This window comes from Rana temporaria, chromosome 3 (genome assembly GCF_905171775.1).
Source record: "Rana temporaria chromosome 3, aRanTem1.1, whole genome shotgun sequence".
In the NCBI taxonomy this organism is placed as follows: domain Eukaryota; kingdom Metazoa; phylum Chordata; class Amphibia; order Anura; family Ranidae; genus Rana; species Rana temporaria.
In genome coordinates this window covers 442,316,642-442,323,561 of record NC_053491.1, presented here as the reverse complement: position 1 = coordinate 442,323,561, position 6,920 = coordinate 442,316,642, and the positions used below count along the sequence as shown (strand labels likewise).

General features: G+C 46.3%; 1 protein-coding gene across 1 annotated transcript in view; it reads left to right on the top strand.

Moving 5' to 3' along the window:
* The first annotated feature begins 5,482 nt into the window (after nucleotides 1–5,482).
* The window catches only part of KANK2 (KN motif and ankyrin repeat domains 2), a 167,810-nt gene continuing 166,372 nt past the window's right edge, over nucleotides 5,483–6,920 (top strand). The window contains exon 1 of the mRNA XM_040346470.1: nucleotides 5,483–5,571. The gene's annotated coding sequence lies outside the window, so the exon portion shown is untranslated. The remainder of the gene's footprint in view (nucleotides 5,572–6,920) is intronic.

Genomic DNA, 6,920 nt, shown 5'->3' with positions numbered 1-6,920 from the left:
AGGAGAACATCGGGACACATAGGAGAACATCACATAGGAGAACATCGGGACACATAGGAGAACATCGGGACACATAGGAGAACATCGGGACACATAGGAGAACATCGGGACACATAGGAGAACATCGGGACACATAGGAGAACATCGGAACGTCGGGACACATAGGAGAATGTCGGGACACATAGGAGAATGTCGGGACACATAGGAGAATGTCGGGACACATAGGAGAGCATCGGGACACATAGGAAAACATTGGGACACATAGGAGAACATCGGGACACATAGGAGAACATCGGGACACATAGGAGAACATCGGGACACATAGGAGAACATCGGGACACATAGGAGAACATCGGGACACATAGGAGAATGTCGGGACACATAGGAGAGCATTGGGACACATAGGAAAACATTGGGACACATAGGAGAACATTGGGACACATAGGAGAATGTCAGAACACATAAGAGAAAGTCAGGACATGTAGGAGAATGTCGAGACACGTAGGAGAACATTGGGACACATAGGATAACGTCAGAACACATAGGAGAAAGTCGGGACACGTAGGAGAACATTGGGACACATAGGATAACGTCAGAACACGTAGGAGAACGTCGGGACGCGTAGGAGAACATTGGGACACATAGAAAAAAGTCGGGACACGTAGGAGAACGTCGGGACACATAGGATAATGTCGGGACACATAGGATAACATCAGAACACATAGGAGAAAGTCGGGACACGTAGGAGAATGTCGGGACGCGTAGGAGAACATTGGGACACATAGGAGAAAGTCGGGACACGTAGGAGAATGTCGGGACACATAGGAGAACATTGAGCTGCTTCTCCAGGCAGAACACAACACTCCTGTACATGCAGCGAATGTAAGCCCAGTGTGGATGGAGCCTTAGAGATGGCTGTATGGGTCACGCTGAGTTCTCACCACAATGGGGGTTCCTGGCTGGAGATGTGTGGTGGTTGGTGGGGAGATGTAGAGTATAGTGGTGGTTGGTAGGGAGATGTAGAGTATAGTGGTGGTTGGTGGGGAGATGTAGAGTATAGTGGTGGTTGGTGGGGAGATGTAGAGTTGTGGTTGGTAAGGAGATGTAGAGTAGTGTGGTGGTTGGTGGGGAGATGTAGAGTTGTGGTTGGTGGGGAGATGTAGAGTAGTGTGGTGGTTGGTGGGGAGATGTAGAGTTGTGGTTGGTGGGGAGATGTAGAGTTGTGGTTGGTGGGGAGATGTAGAGTTGTGGTTGGTGGGGAGATGTAGAGTTGTGGTTGGTGGGGAGATGTATAGTAGTGTGGTGATTGGTGGGGAGATGTAGAGTAGTGTGGTGGTTGGTGGGGAGATGTAGAGTAGTGTGGTGGTTGGTGGGGAGATGTAGAGTTGTGGTTGGTGGGGAGATGTAGAGTTGTGGTTGGTGGGGAGATGTAGAGTTGTGGTTGGTGGGGAGATGTAGAGTTGTGGTTGGTGGGGAGATGTATAGTAGTGTGGTGGTTGGTGGGGAGATGTAGAGTAGTGTGGTGGTTGGTGGGGAGATGCAGAGTAGTGTGGTGGTTGGTGGGGAGATGTAGAGTTGTGGTTGGTGGGGAGATGTAGAGTTGTGGTTGGTGGGGAGATGTAGAGTAGTGTGGTGGTTGGTGGGGAGATGTAGAGTAGTGTGGTGGTTGGTGGGGAGATGTAGAGTTGTGGTTGGTGGGGAGATGTATAGTAGTGTGGTGATTGGTGGGGAGATGTAGAGTAGTGTGGTGGTTGGTGGGGAGATGTAGAGTTGTGGTTGGTGGGGAGATGTAGAGTTGTGGTTGGTGGGGAGATGTAGAGTTGTGGTTGGTGGGGAGATGTAGAGTTGTGGTTGGTGGGGAGATGTATAGTAGTGTGGTGGTTGGTGGGGAGATGTAGAGTAGTGTGGTGGTTGGTGGGGAGATGCAGAGTAGTGTGGTGGTTGGTGGGGAGATGTAGAGTAGTGTGGTGGTTGGTGGGGAGATGTAGAGTTGTGGTTGGTGGGGAGATGTAGAGTTGTGGTTGGTGGGGAGATGTATAGTAGTGTGGTGATTGGTGGGGAGATGTAGAGTAGTGTGGTGGTTGGTGGGGAGATGTAGAGTTGTGGTTGGTGGGGAGATGTAGAGTTGTGGTTGGTGGGGAGATGTAGAGTTGTGGTTGGTGGGGAGATGTAGAGTTGTGGTTGGTGGGGAGATGTAGAGTTGTGGTTGGTGGGGAGATGTAGAGTTGTGGTTGGTGGGGAGATGTATAGTAGTGTGGTGATTGGTGGGGAGATGTAGAGTAGTGTGGTGGTTGGTGGGGAGATGTAGAGTAGTGTGGTGGTTGGTGGGGAGATGTAGAGTTGTGGTTGGTGGGGAGATGTAGAGTTGTGGTTGGTGGGGAGATGTAGAGTTGTGGTTGGTGGGGAGATGTATAGTAGTGTGGTGGTTGGTGGGGAGATGTAGAGTAGTGTGGTGGTTGGTGGGGAGATGTAGAGTAGTGTGGTGGTTGGTGGGGAGATGTAGAGTTGTGGTTGGTGGGGAGATATAGAGTTGTGGTTGGTGGGGAGATGTAGAGTAGTGTGGTAGTTGGTGGGGAGATGTAGAGTAGTGTGGTGGTTGGTGGGGAGATGTAGAGTTGTGCTTGGTGGGGAGATGTATAGTAGTGTGGTGATTGGTGGGGAGATGTATAGTAGTGTGGTGATTGGTGGGGAGATGTAGAGTAGTGTGGTGGTTGGTGGGGAGATGTAGAGTTGTGGTTGGTGGGGAGATGTAGAGTTGTGGTTGGTGGGGAGATGTAGAGTTGTGGTTGGTGGGGAGATGTAGAGTAGTGTGGTGGTTGGTGGGGAGATGTAGAGTAGTGTGGTGGTTGGTGGGGAGATGCAGAGTAGTGTGGTGGTTGGTGGGGAGATGTAGAGTAGTGGTTGGTGGGGAGATGTAGAGTTGTGGTTGGTGGGGGAGATGTAGAGTTGTGGTTGGTGGGGAGATGTAGAGTAGTGTGGTGGTTGGTGGGGAGATGTAGAGTAGTGTGGTGGTTGGTGGGGAGATGTAGAGTTTTGGTTGGTGGGGAGATGTATAGTAGTGTGGTGATTGGTGGGGAGATGTAGAGTAGTGTGGTGGTTGGTGGGGAGATGTAGAGTTGTGGTTGGTGGGGAGATGTAGAGTTGTGGTTGGTGGGGAGATGTAGAGTTGTGGTTGGTGGGGAGATGTAGAGTTGTGGTTGGTGGGGAGATGTATAGTAGTGTGGTGGTTGGTGGGGAGATGTAGAGTAGTGTGGTGGTTGGTGGGGAGATGCAGAGTAGTGTGGTGGTTGGTGGGGAGATGTAGAGTAGTGTGGTGGTTGGTGGGGAGATGTAGAGTTGTGGTTGGTGGGGAGATGTAGAGTTGTGGTTGGTGGGGAGATGTATAGTAGTGTGGTGATTGGTGGGGAGATGTAGAGTAGTGTGGTGGTTGGTGGGGAGATGTAGAGTTGTGGTTGGTGGGGAGATGTAGAGTTGTGGTTGGTGGGGAGATGTAGAGTTGTGGTTGGTGGGGAGATGTAGAGTTGTGGTTGGTGGGGAGATGTAGAGTTGTGGTTGGTGGGGAGATGTAGAGTTGTGGTTGGTGGGGAGATGTAGAGTTGTGGTTGGTGGGAGATGTATAGTAGTGTGGTGATTGGTGGGGAGATGTAGAGTAGTGTGGTGGTTGGTGGGGAGATGTAGAGTAGTGTGGTGGTTGGTGGGGAGATGTAGAGTTGTGGTTGGTGGGGAGATGTAGAGTTGTGGTTGGTGGGGAGATGTAGAGTTGTGGTTGGTGGGGAGATGTATAGTAGTGTGGTGGTTGGTGGGGAGATGTAGAGTAGTGTGGTGGTTGGTGGGGAGATGTAGAGTAGTGTGGTGGTTGGTGGGGAGATGTAGAGTTGTGGTTGGTGGGGAGATATAGAGTTGTGGTTGGTGGGGAGATGTAGAGTAGTGTGGTAGTTGGTGGGGAGATGTAGAGTAGTGTGGTGGTTGGTGGGGAGATGTAGAGTTGTGCTTGGTGGGGAGATGTATAGTAGTGTGGTGATTGGTGGGGAGATGTAGAGTAGTGTGGTGGTTGGTGGGGAGATGTAGAGTTGTGGTTGGTGGGGAGATGTAGAGTTGTGGTTGGTGGGGAGATGTAGAGTTGTGGTTGGTGGGGAGATGTATAGTAGTGTGGTGGTTGGTGGGGAGATGTAGAGTAGTGTGGTGGTTGGTGGGGAGATGTAGAGTAGTGTGGTGGTGTTTGCAGTGGTTTAATCATATCAGTGGTGGTCCGTCTATAGAGGGCACTGGAGCGCCGCCCCCTCTGGCTCCGAACCGCCACTGAAAATAACATACATTCATGCATTGCATGAATGTATGTTATTGTTGCCAGCTGCCGCTGGTCTATTCAGGTGGCCGGACATTGAGCGCCGACCACCTGAATAACGGAAGCTGGTTGGCTGTGCGGAAGTACCTATCAGAGCCAGCGGCTCTGATAGGCTTTCCGAATACAGCCCTCGTCTCCCAGATGCTTTATCCAGAGAACGTACGGGGTGCGTTCCTTGGATAAGACTGACGGGCGTCTCAGCCAATCAGGTTCGCCGATTCTGGTTATCGGTAACCTGATTGGCTGAAGCGTCACCAAGGCGGGAGAAGAAATCGAGGGCCGTGGAAGGATTAAGGTAAGTGCATTTTACAGGGCACAGCGGCGACAATGGGCATCAATGGGCACCGTGGTGACAATGGACACAGTGGCATCAAGGGCATAGCGGCGACAATGGGCATCAATGCGCACAGTGGTGACAATGGGCACAGTGGCAACAATTAAAGGGCACAGTGACATGCACAGTGGCAACAATGGGCACAGTGGCGACAGTTAAAGGGCACAGTGGTGACAATTGGCACAGTGGTGACAATTGAGGGGCACAATGGCTGCGTTTGATGGCATGGCACAGTGGTGAAAATTTATGGCACAGTGGCTGCGTTTGATGGCATGGCTCAGTGGTGACAATTGATGGCACAGTGGCTGCGTTTGATGGCATGGCACAGTGACTGCGTTTGATGGCATGGCACAGTGACTGCGTTTGATGGCATGGCACAGCGACTGCGTTTGATGGCATGGCACAGCGACTGCGTTTGATGGCATGGCACAGCGACTGCATTTGATGGCATGGCACAGTGGTGATAATTGATGCCACAGTGGCTGCATTTGATGGGCACAGTGAGGCTGCAATTTTTTTCTTTTTTTTCATTTGCGCCCCCTCCCCAAAAATTTTGAGCACCACCCGCCACTGCATCATATGACTTCTTGTGTCTCATAGAGCCTCTCATCCTCCTCATCACTCCATGTCCTCTGATAAGAGCTCTGCACATCCAATCTATCATTACATAACATTGTATACAGCGGAGCGCCCCTCCTTCCCACCATAGGGATCCTCTATCCAGGGATAATATCCCTTTTTCTCTATACGGTCCAGGCAGCTCTGTGACTTTAAGAGGGGGAGGGGGTGGGTTTGGTAGAGGGGGGGTCTCAGTTAGAGGCTGACTTTTAGAAGAGGAGAGAGAGGAGACAGACGGAGACACTGCGCTGGAATGCAGAGCTGACACTTTGGGGTGAGTCTCCAATGATGGGGGTGAGCTCTGGATTATGGGGTGAGGGATGGCATTGGTACCTATGGGGGGGTGATATTTGCCAGCGTGGCTTTTCTTGCTCCCCACACCCCAGGACTGGATGGATATTCTGTGTGACCGCTAATCAGATCCAGATGTGCAATAAGATCCCTGTGTGCGCCTGTAGCTGCATAGTACTCAGATCTCTCTATAGAAACATCCCATAGGATCCCTGTATAGAAAGTGTTCCCCATACTGAGCACTCACCCCATACTCCTCATGTATATGGTGAGGAGGATCACAACCCACATCTCTATCATAACTAGGGGGTGCTGAGTGATTACAAGTCATTCAAAAGTTGGATAAAAATGGGGAAAGATTGCAAAAAGTTCTCCTAACTTCTACTAAACACTTACTACAGTGCTGCATAGTACTTGTCTGTGTGTAAATATATATATATATATATATATATATATATATATATATATATATGGAAGTGTGTGTGTAAATATATATATATATATGTATACATAGTTATATAATACAGCTGATGCGTTGAATTTGAAATCATTAAGTAAAACAAATTTGAAATCTTTTAATTTTGTGTGTGTGTGTATATATATATATATATATACACACGCACTCAGTATTAATTAAAATATTATATGGAATTAAAAAAAAAAGGAAAAAAAATATATATATATATTTTTATAATGCAAAATATAATATATAAATGTGTATGTGTGTGTGTATGCATATATATATATTTTCCTTTTTTCATATATATATATATATATATATATATATATATATATATATATATATTGTCTTTCATATTTTATATATATATATATATATATATATTGTCTTTATTTTGTCTTTGGTTACTTAATAAGATGATAGTAATTAAATATATATTTTGAAATGTTATAATGCTAAATGTAATTTTATATATATATATATATATATAACACACACACACACACATTTATATATTATATTTAGCATTATAAAAATCCAGACTATTCTGAAATTTTGTAATGCTAAATATATATACTTTTCTTATTTTTTTTATATATATATATTTATTTTTTTTCTTTTATTTATATATATATATATATATATATATATATATATATATATATAAAATTACATTTAGCATTATAACATTTCAAAATATATATTTAATTACCATCATCAATAGGACAGTTGATACATTGGATTATTTTTATTATCAACAACAATACAGATAATCAATTGAATTATTAAGTAACCTAAAAATGTCGAATTGTGTATGTGTGTATCTATCTATATATTTAAATAGATATAATAATAATAATACATTCTATCTA